Source organism: Salvelinus sp. IW2-2015, linkage group LG1 (genome assembly GCF_002910315.2).
Source record: "Salvelinus sp. IW2-2015 linkage group LG1, ASM291031v2, whole genome shotgun sequence".
NCBI classification, from domain to species: Eukaryota; Metazoa; Chordata; class Actinopteri; order Salmoniformes; family Salmonidae; genus Salvelinus; species Salvelinus sp. IW2-2015.
The window spans coordinates 32,496,441-32,508,323 of record NC_036838.1 but is presented as its reverse complement, the minus strand read 5'-3'; the positions used below and the strand labels follow the sequence as shown (position 1 = coordinate 32,508,323).

The 11,883-nt window shown below is 41.4% G+C and overlaps 1 long non-coding RNA gene across 1 annotated transcript; it reads right to left on the bottom strand.

The window, feature by feature from the left end:
• Positions 1-321: 321 nt before the first annotated feature.
• Positions 322-6,366, bottom strand: LOC111965618 (uncharacterized). The gene is made up of 3 exons (XR_002877543.2): positions 6,116-6,366; positions 2,697-2,934; positions 322-1,533 (listed from the first exon to the last, which is right to left on the bottom strand). It is a non-coding gene; the product is annotated as an uncharacterized lncRNA (long non-coding RNA).
• Between the last annotated feature and the right edge of the window lie 5,517 nt (positions 6,367-11,883).

The window sequence follows — 11,883 nt, the reverse complement described above, 5'->3', positions numbered from 1 at the left end:
GTCCSCTCGCCCYGACACGGGCGCGAACCAGGGACCYTCTGCACACATCAACAACGGTCGCCCACGAAGCATCGTTACCCATCGCTCCACAAAGGCCACGGCCCTTGCAGAGCAAGGTGCAACACTACTTCTAGGTTTCAGAGCAAGTGACGTAACTGATTGAAACGCTACTAGCGCGTACCCGCTAACTAGCTAGCCATTTCACATCCGTTACACATGCTTATTATTAACTGGAATAAGCAATTTCATAAATGTGTCAGGTGCAGTGTCTGTTTGCTCCTCTTTACACACAAACAAATATATTTTACATCAACAACATAGGGCGAGTAACCTAAATTAGATTGAATCAAACTTTATGCATTTAAAATCGCAACACACTTTACAGGGAAAACCAATCAAATGGAAAAAGTAAAAGCAAACAAGAAATTATAAAACGTCTCATTTTCTTTCAGCATTGGAGCAAAGCTCCTAGGCTGAATTTGAACAGATGCGTTGACATGATGACATATGAAAAGAGACAGAGTAGGCAGTGGAAATTTCACTCATGACATGCTATAGTGTATTGCTGTCCTAAAAGGGAGTCATTCTGAGTGTGGGCTCCTGGGGCTGACAACTGAAAGTAATGCAAAAGGTGTCTGTTAACTTGACTCGCTTACAAGTGTTAATAAAGTTTCTGAGCGCCACAAATATCCAGACAATGATGTCATTAAGACCCGCCCATTTTGTGCCGAGGATTAGGTGCTTTGGAAAAACACACAGACCGACTAACACACACATAAATACACTTTCAGTCATAAGGACACACATTAACGGGAGACCCTGATAGATATTTGTGCACCCACACGCATGATACTATACTCCCCAATATGTCGTCGTTCTTTTTTTCCTCTGTGCCAGAGCACTAATTAAAGTGTGACGTTTTTTCCATCTTGTGAAGTGTGGCCCAGTCGAAACCCCCCTGGGGCAACGGCAGTCCCCCATGATTATCTCCCTGTTTGTCTGTCTTTAGCTATTTCAACTAATAAAAAAAAGAGTGAACTGGAACAGTTTTACTAATAGTAGTAAGTTGTGTACACCTTGTTAAAGGTAGAGACGAGAGGGACTTGATCTTAATAAAAATCACTTAGAGAATTTCCACCTTTACATCCCGGGCTGCCTGACAACTGACACCAAAATATTATGAGAACTACATAGCGCTAACACATTTCACAAATATAATAATACTTGATAGACTGGTTTGAATAATAACCACATTGATACACTGGTTTGATACAAGAGAATATTTAGCAGCATAGTTTTCTTGCTTTCACAGTAAAAGAAGTACCAGAGGAAGTAACAGCAGGAGGAATTTGTTTCATAGATCTGTGGCCTCAGTCTGTCTGGTCGTGTCTGCGTTGTGTTCTATTTGTTTTGTTGATTTCTCTCCTCAGCTCAGTAAGATGTTTCTCCTGTTTCCTGAGCCGCACTTCAAGAAGATCCAAGCGCAAGTAGCGGATCGTCAGTCCCACTCTGTTGGCGGAGTACGCCTACACACTGAGAGAAGGGGTAAGGATAGAGCACAGCGTGGGGGGGATTTCATCAAGGGAACCCAAAGTCAACAGTTGTGGGACAGCAAGACATATGATACATATGAGAGGACAGTACTGGCTACRTTGCGTACATGGAGAGATACAAGGAGAGACTGCGGATTGAGAGAACAATGGGAGGCTTGTGGATGTAGGATTTTAATCTGCTCACATGCGCGTGGGTGTGTCTGTAGGCGCTACCTGCACACTCAGCAGCACTGACACAGGGCCCATGCCAGACCCTGATCTCCTCTGGGGGGGAGGAGAGGAGAGCGGTCTAGAGAATTTTCCACTATGGCGGTTTAGACTGCAAAATCGATCTGCCCAGAACACACATGCACACACCTCCATCACACACACCCTGCCTTTAAAAAGTAGTGCAAAAATTACAATATCATTCTGCGCAAATAGTGAGATTTTTGACTCCCCAAAAGCATGTCTTAGCAGTAACGAGGTTGGTTATGGGATGGATTTTGACAGCAGAAGCTCAGCCTATCCAGCCATGACCAAATCTGTATGCATTTTGCACACAACATGCATGCATTTTGTGTAGCATACACACAATTTGAGGTCAAAGTACACTGGTATGAACATGGCAGAGAAATTACCACTAAATTTAACCTAGAAAAATATGAAAGTGTAATTTAGACCAGCTCAATTTAATTTAGGATCAAACATAGACTAATGTGTTGGCTACATTGTTTGATATAATGTACGACTCTAGGTTTCAGGAAATGCCAGTTACAGGTCAAAAATAAATACAAATGCTACCCCCTATCCAACCTTAGGCCTACATCACCACCACCTTGTCAGAAATTCCTAGGTAAAGCCCTGATTGTACATTAAAACCTATTTATAGTTAGCTACTGAAGAGTAACTAATTACCAAGTACCCATAACAGTCTGGTGTCTGGAAAATAACCTCTCCCTCAACATCAACAAAATGAAGGAGCTGACCGTGGACTACAGGAGACAGCAGAGAGAGAACGCCCCCATCTACATCTATGGGGCTGCAGTGGAGAGGGTCAAAAGTTCCACGTTTCTACATCACTGACAACCTGAAATGGTCCCTTCACACAAACAGCATGGTGAAGGCGGCGCACCTAAAGAGGCTGAAGAAATGTGGACTCACTTAAACTTCTACAGATGCACCATCGAAAGCATCCTGTTGGGCTGTATCAYGGCCTGGTATGACAATTGCACCGTCCGCAACCACAAGGCTCTCCAGAGGGTGGTGCGGTCAGCCCAAAGCATCACCGTGGGCACACTGCTTGCCCTCAAGGACATCTACAGCACCCGGTGTCACAGGAAGTCCAAGAAGATCAACGACCTCAGCCACCCGAGCCATGGCCTGTTCACCCCGCTACCATCTAGAAGGCGGAAACCGTACAGGTGYWTCAAAGCAGGGACCGAGAGACTGAGAAACAGTCACCACTAGCCTTAGTCACTGTTCTAGCTGGCTACCACCCAGCACTCTACCCTACACAATAGACTTTTCTATTCATATACTGTCCATACACATCATTAGATGTATAATATATTTATATACGGTACCAGTCAAAAGTTTGGACACACCTACTCATTCAATGGTTTTCTTTATTTTTACTATTTTCTACATTATAGAATAATAGTGAAGACATCAAAACTATGAAATAACAGATATGGAATTATGTAGTAACCAAGAAAGTGTTAAACAAATCAAAAATATATTTTAGATTATTCAAGGTAGCCACCCTTTGCTTTGACAGCTTTGCACACTCTTGGCATTCTCTCAACCCAGCTTCATGAGGAATGCTTTTCCAACAGTCTTGAGTTCCCACATATGCTGAGCACTTGTTGGCTGCTTTTCCTTCGCTCTGCAGTCCAACTCATCCCAAACCATCTCAATTGTGTTGTGGTTGGGTGATTGTGGAGGCCAGGCCATCTGATGCAGCACTCCATCACTCTCCTTCTTGCCTGGAGGTGTGTTTTGGGTCATTGTCCTGTTGAAAAACAAATGATAGTCCCACTAAGCGCAAACCAGATGGGATGGCGTATCGGCGTATCGCTGCAGAATGCTGCGGTAGCCATGCTGGTTGAGTGCCTTGAATTCCAAATAAATCAGTGTCACCAGCAAAGCACACACACACCATCACACCTCCTCCAAGCTTCATGGGAACCACACATACGGAGATCATCCGTTCACCTACTCTGCGTCTCACAAAGACACGGTGGTTGGAACCAAAAATTTCAAATTTAGACTCCAGACCAAAGGACAGATTTCCACTGGTTTAATGTCCATTGCTCGTGTTTCTTGGCCCAAGCAAGTCTCTCCTTCTTATTGGTGTCCTTTAGTAGTGGTTTCTTTGCAGCAATTTGACCATGAAGTCTCCTCTGAACAGTTGATGTTGTCTGTTACTTCAACTCTGACACATTTATTTGGACTGCAATCTGAGGTGCAGTTATCTCTAATTAACTTATCCTCTGCAGCAGAAGTAACGCTGGGTCTTCCTTTGCTGTGGCGGTCCTCATGAGTGCAAGTTTCATCATAGCGCTAGAATAAACGTTCAAAGTTCTTGACATTTTCCGGATTGACTGACCATGTCTTAAAGTAATGATGGACTGTCATTTCTCTTTGCTTATTTGAGCTGTTCTTGCCATAAAATGCACTTAGCCCTATTTGSTAAAAGGCCATCTTCTGTATACCACCCCTACCTTGTCACAACGCAACTGATTGGCTCAAATGCATTAAGAAGGAAAGAAATTCCACAAATGTACTTTTAACAAGGCAATTGTTAATTGAAATGCATTCCAGGTGACTACCTCATGAAGCTGGTTGAGAGAATGCCATGGGTGTGCAAATCTGTCATCAAGATAAAGGGTGGCTACTTTGAAGAGTCTCAAATATAAAATATACCTTTTTGGTTACTACATGATTTCATAGTTTTGATGTCTTCACTATTATTCTAAAATGTAGAAAATAATAAAAATAAAGATAAAGTCTTGAATGAGTAGGCGTGTCCAAACTTTTGACTGGTACTGTACATGACATWATTTTTATTTGTCAAACGGCAGCCAAGCATCACTCATCTTGTCACCAAAATAAAACCCTCACTATTTATTTGAAGGGAGCATCAAGCTCATCACTGTGCACATTCATCTTCCTGTGAAGTTCATAATAAATTATTGAATCTGTAGCCTAATAAACTGCATACTTTCCCAAGTCGTAGTGGGAGGACCATACAACATATCATCGCGTGACTGCAAGTTTACTTTGATATGATGGTTATTATATCCATATTTGCCTGTTGTGACTTTTTACATTTTATTTATCCGATGTACTTTACGCGCATACAACTGTTTGATGGAAATCGGGTTACTGAAGGCAGTTTTTTTGGTCCTTCCCAATGCATTCGCCAAGACTATCAATAAAGGGTTTGGCTCGTGAGACTGCTTWGAAATACATCTTAATCACCAACGCTTTATTAAAAGATCAAGTTTGGGAGCAGCAAAACAGTGAGCGGACATCCCCTTTTTATCTGTATATTGTACCTCATTTTAGCCGGCTATTTTGGATGTGCTTAAAACCCCCTCCATGTAGGCTACGTGTCCATATGCCCATCATTGAACCAGTGACGAGATGTTGCTGGTGACTCGTATTTTGAAATATTTWAGATATTTTTCTGTAACAATTGTTTCATTTGATAAAAATATATATTTTATTGTCACATACACCGGATAGGTGTGTTGTTTTTCAGGGTCAACCATAGTAGTACCCCGCTCCTGGAGCAAATTGGGGTTAAGCTCAGGGCACATCGACCGATTAAAAAAAACAAAAACATCAACCTTTCATTTACTGGCCCAACGCTCTTATCCGCTAGGCTACCTGCCGCCACAATTAAAAACCTGGCCAAGAATTAGCCAAGTAGCCTATMCATAGAAGGTCTCTAAATGGTCAACTTTGGAGGCTTTAGCCATCATGCTTTTGCGTGATTGCCAATTCACATAGGCCTACCTACCTACTCTATTTCGCTTGTATCCATTCCCATTTCTAAAGAGCGACTTGTCCAGTTACGAAGGATGCGCTCCTCCAAACATATTACAAATATTCAGTCCTATTATGCCATATCAACGGTGGATAGGCCTATATCTTGATTGACATTTTAAGGGGAGACTAGTATTTTTTATGTGACTTATTTTTGTATGCGTAAAGACATGTATGGCCTATACTCGTTGAATCAATTACAACAATGTTGACTGCCAACACTCCAAACATATTTAGCAAAAACGGGATGTATTTTACTGTTGCTATTATTTGTTACTGTAACCTATGCTGTTTTATAGTTTTTCCTCAATCGCGTAAAAGCATTTTTTTGGAACAATGTTGTCGATTTACAAGAGTTCACAAGACGCACAGTAACTCGGTGGCCTTTTGCAAATCAGCAAATACGTTTTCGTGTAGTTGCCTTCTCAAAACATTAATACATGAATGAAAAATGTTACACTGTCAAAATTGCAAATACATTAATTTAAAGAACACGACTGCCTGCAAAAAGATTAACACAACCATACTTATCACTTGAGTCCAAGCAGACAAAACAGAAAGGTAGTCTGTTTTAAAAATCCCAGTCAATCAGTACATTTTTCTTTGCAGTCACTAAATCATGATGATCTAAATTGAAAGTATGTCCGCAATATTCCAAAAAATCATAACAATTAGATATGCCCATAACCTAAATCTTGGCATATGTTGTACATGGTACAACTGTTGTTGTACACCTCTGACCCCACGAGGGAAAACAAATGTCGTTGGTTATCTTACAAACCAGGTCTACCACAAGGGCCATAGTCCTATCCCCTCCTCTTACGGCCCTTAATTATCAAACGGGGTCAAACTAGACACTTTTTTTATGATTAGCATGTGTTGCACAGAATTAGTCAACCAGACATCCTGGCACCAAATGTGCTGATTTTAAGGAAGGGGGAGAAGAGAGGAATATTTAGCCTGATGCCTTTTTTGTTCTAAGGAGGGAAATGGCACCAAACACAATGTGGGCCATTTCACCWGTTTTTTTKTTTTAAATCTCAAAATGAATGCCTCACCACACTGTTGTTCCTATATTATTAAAAGTGTAATATGTATTTCACTATAACATAAAATTTATGTATCTTATTCCAGTCATGTTTAGAATCTATGGGCTCCTTATCCACTTTCAGGAATTAATAACTTTTTCTATATAGTAGGGACTTATTGTGTACACTCACAAGCCAATCTCAGGTTTTATTCCAATATTGGCATGCCATATGCTTAACTGTACCTAACTCATTTTCAATCTTAGTCTAGTAATAAAACGTTGAAATAAATCCATTGTTGCAATGAAGGCCTTAGTGAGCGATTGGATTCTTGAAGTCTGAGATCTCGATGACCATTTAGAATTAGAATATAGTAAATTGAGTGTTGATTAAGACTATTGTTGATGGTTAATGATAACTACTGATAGAGTTACTTCAAGGAGTCTCTCTATCAAAACCCATATTGATTAATTAGATTAAATTGGATAGGATTACCAAATTAATTAGAAATTGAATCAATTAATTGTTCCACTAATTAATTAGTAAATGATCTTGAATATTCATAGACAAAGTCACAACACTGTAATAAACAGTATCAATATACAATGGACTAGAACGAGAATATTCCGTGCCCCCCAGCCGAATTGGAGTTGATGACAACACAAAGACAATAACGTACACAACTGCCGCATCAGTATTAGGCCATGGAACACGTTGATTGGCCAGTGAATGGTCAAGCCCTTGTCACACCTACATCTTTTTAAATTAATCAAAACCCAGCCCTTTCACAACACCGCCAGCTATTGCGGCAATAATTCCTGCTGTGAAAATAGCAAAAATATTTCCGACACACCTCTGGACTTAGTGCCAGCGCTAAGATTTACCATTTGCATTAGGTTTGTTAAAGTAGACCCCAGTATTTGTCGCCTGTCTCAAACTAGATTGATACTTAAAGTACAGACCACAGTTGGTATGATGTTTGTGTGTGTCAGTCACCTGCTGCACTATATAGGAGCTTTAAGTGACCGTTCACTCTAAAATCAAAGTTTGTCAGATGTTTAGGTCTAAAAGTGGACCTAAAACCCAACTAAACGGAAAACATTTGGCACAGACTGAAATGAGGATCATATGGTCCTTGTTTTCCCCATTCCTTTGGAATTGAGTAATACATCTGTATCTAGAACAGATTATGTGGGACGTGGACTCATCTCAACATTAGTCTACTTTTGGGATCTGAAAGGTTTTGACAAAGGCTTTCTGTTTACTGTTTATACTTATGAGGACATTGTTTAACTCATTTTATGGGATCTCCCAGGGTTTGGTGTACACCAACACAGACATGGAGGAGGTGCATCACTGGATGGTGAAACACTTCAGTGAGCATCCACTGTTCACACGGGTCCCCGACACGGAACTGGTATGATGACGCACACTTTGAACAGTCCTTCCCCACAATTCATAGAGATTCTGTTTTGACTGATGTGATACTGTATGTAATAATATTTGTCATATAGCAGCCAACCTTGAACCCCATATAAGTAAGCCATAGAGATTGATCGTAACAAAAAAGTTAAACTTATGTCAGAGCTTTGTTGGATATGCTTCACAAATCTTCCTAACTTCCAAATTTGGAAAACATTGTTAACATACTTGCCAGTATCCATACAGTTTGTAACCCAAGTATGATGAGTAGGAAACCTGGTAAGAGACAGTCAGCAAATAGCAGGAGTAGGGTAGCYCTCTTCAGATCCCTCAAAAGTTTCCCTTTGTTTTGCAGGTTGATGATGTCATCATCAGAGGAGGAGGGGAAGAAGGTGCAGAGGAACGGAGGGAAGAACTACCTGGCAGTTTTCCGCAGAGTGGCATACTAAAATCCCAGTATTGCAGATATCAGTTGAACTCTTTGCCTTGCTGATAGGAGCACCAGCTCTCTTCTTGCAAGGACAACAAAATGGACGACCAAAATGACTGCTAGGTTTGCTCCAGGGGTGGAGCTTGGCCTGTCCGTCTTAAACTTAGTTTCTCCCTGAATGGTGGACAGGAATATGAATGGGTCTTCATTGGTCAAGGGTTTAAATGGCCAGACTGAAGCATCCCACCATGATCTTTTGTGAACAGGTGCCTGATTTGGAATTATCATGATTCACCGTTAGCTAATTTGACTGCTCTCTACGGTGTCCTGAGTTGGTGATACATCTGCAATGAAGCTTTATTGATTCATTATACTTTCATGAAAGCCTTAATAAATATTTGTTTTGTCATGCCTTTTTTATTTGCATCTTTATTGTGGGATGCAATCACCTGTTCCGACCCTCTGCCAAACCTTAACTGCTGCTTTTGGTTTCTGGTTGAGCCTCCAAGGCTTTCTCTGTTCCAGCTTGATAGGGGAAGTGTTGGTTTTGGCTTAGAGACGCTAGTGTTGGAGAATCCCCCACCCCCAAAAAAGGGGAGAGAATAAGAATAATGGTCATAGATGGTACAGTTTGAGGAGGTTGACTAGGAGTGCTTCAGCTAAAACKTAAAGGCTTCTTCATTTCTTATTGAATATTTTTATTTTTACCTTTCTATTTAACTAGGCAAGTCAGTTAAGAACAAATTCTTATTTTCAATKACTCTCTAACCACTAGGCTACCAGCCGCCCYAAGAATCTGAAAGCATTTGCCAAAAGTGCATTGACATCTGCATATCACAATGGATGATACAGCTAATGTTAGCCCAAAGTTTTTGCCACTGCACTCTGACAGCAAGAAGTACATTGAATGATGTATATTGTCTGTAAATGTGTGTACTTAGGACAGCACTTGCTGTCTGAGACCTACACAAATCTGTTGGCTCTGTCCTGAGCAGGGAGAGAGGAGAATGGAGGCATCTGCCTGGAATAGTGTTTTTGTTCCAAATGGCACCCTATTTCCTACATAGTGCTCTACTTTTGACAAAAGTATTGCACTATATAGGAAATTGGGTGCCATTTGGTACACAACTAGTGGGTCCATTTAAACTTAAGTTGACCTTTGGTCCTTTCAATCCACACTGGTATATTATTCCCGAATCGTGATCAAATGTGTTCATTCAGCACAATGTGGACCATATGGTTTGATTCATGTCTGTAGAAATCCAGAAACGGGATGGTGCAGGTTTGAAAGTTTCTCTTTTCTACAGCTGCAGGCAGTGTTGGCTAGAAACAGGACAGCACTCGCCTCAATAGTGGAACCCCACAGTCAGGAAACCATGGATGGATACAGTCTGAAACCTCAGGATCTCTCTTACACACACACACACACACACACACACACACACATACCGAGTTTTAAAAAATCCCCCGAAACTCAAAAGGAACCATTGTCTGTTTGACAATCTGTTCATTGTGTATATTCGTTGGGGGCAAAGTCGGGCATGAGGGGTGAATGCCAGGAGGGCATGAGCACACCAGCTCTAAGCAAACAACGGAGACTCATCAGCAGAACTCTGCAAAAGTATGTAGTTGAAAGCACAGTGAGTCAGCATGATTATGTAGTTGAGTGTAAATGACTGTTTTTCAGCACTTTGGATGCCGTGCTGGGGGAAATGGCATCACGATTTTAGCTAGGGAAATAGTCAACTGGTGGAGGCTCTATGTGCCATGGATCCCGAGAGCCCAGACATTTTGGATGTGAACTAGGTCAGGCCATTGTTGGATCTAAACAAAACTAAACCAGTGGAAGCAGAGATTATTGTGGCTCTCACATTCTTGCGAAGTGAAATCGCAACCATAGCCAGCAACAACAACATGGACCCCACTCAGTGTTTTTCAAAGATACTGTGGTATATTAACAAGCCAAGACACAGCCATGCTGTTTAGCATCAAGTTTAATAACAGAATGAACTTGCGTGCATTCCCACAATGTACTTTGACCTGACTAAGGTACGGCATCCTGCTCATACCAATATTACTATTAACCCTATAATGTAATACCATAATTAAACCATGTAGTTATTATAGGCTAATACACTACATCCCCCTTTTAGTCTTGATAACAAATAATTCCCGGTAAATGCTTATACTGTACTGTAAACAGCTAAAAGAGCATTTATCTTTTGTACTGTAAACGACTAAAAGAGGATTTGTTTTAAACCTGTAACATTTCAATGTGTCATCAAAAATGAACAGTTTGACAACATGTTTCTTTTTTACAACTGTCTTTTTCACACATTTGTTTTCATCACAAGTCATTTTTTCAGTCTCTTATCAGTGTGTAAAAGTCTTTAACCGTGTGTGTTTCAGACTGTAACGCTGGTGTGGTCTGATGACCCTGTGAGACTGACGTGGACTTTTACCTGTACAGTGTCGTTGTGCCCCTGTTCGTTCTCACACATTTACCCCTGATCATCAGTTATGTCCGTTGTCAGTAGCAAGATGGTGTGTCAGTAGCAACTCGTGCTCTCAGCTGATCCCAGTGTCATCGTAGACTGTCTGTGTTTCTGCTTATCACTATGTAATATAYCGGACCTGTCTGTGTGACAAACCCAGGTATCCATCTCGGTCCTCCTCCCGTTGTATTTTGCAAGTACACGGCATCATCCACGCCGAATGACCGTTCCACTTCACGTTGGTCATGGCAGAACTTTTGTCGGTACTGTATCCTGCGGGCAGTTTTGGCTGTGCTGGTTTGAATAAATTCTGTCTGGTACCAACATGTCTGCTCAAGAACAGGTCAGCAGGTATTTGTCCTGTTGTGCAGTTCGGTGTGGTGCGGTACTGCAGTAAGAACAAGGAGATCTTGTACTCGATGTCCAGAGTGGTATCGGCAAGCTTTCGTGCCATTTTGTTATGTCTGAACATACCTGTCTGCCAGCCCGTTTGAAGCTGGGTGGCCAGGTACGCTGTTTGAGTGCAGGATCCTGTTCTGCCTCATGAACATCTGGAATACGTTTGAAATTAATTTCCGTTACGATTTGCTCAGCCAATGCTTTCATTTTCACGATGCCCCGATGTCTTGTGTGAATTTCTTTTAGCACTGCCCTTCTCAGTTTAGTTGGAACTATAACTCTTGTGCCCCACACCTTTGTTCCACTGACAGCTCATTCCTCTGTATGTAGAATGATTTCAAGTTGTCTTCAACCTGTTCAGGCCAAACTTCATGATATATTTGTAGACTTTTGAGTGCTTGCTGACCATGCGTGTTGCTCTGGCTACTTGTGTAGTGTTCAGTGGTGCTTCCTGGAAGTGCTCTGTTAGCAGTGTGTGGATGTGAGCTGTGAGATGTGAGCCTCGGTTCCGGCGTCACTGG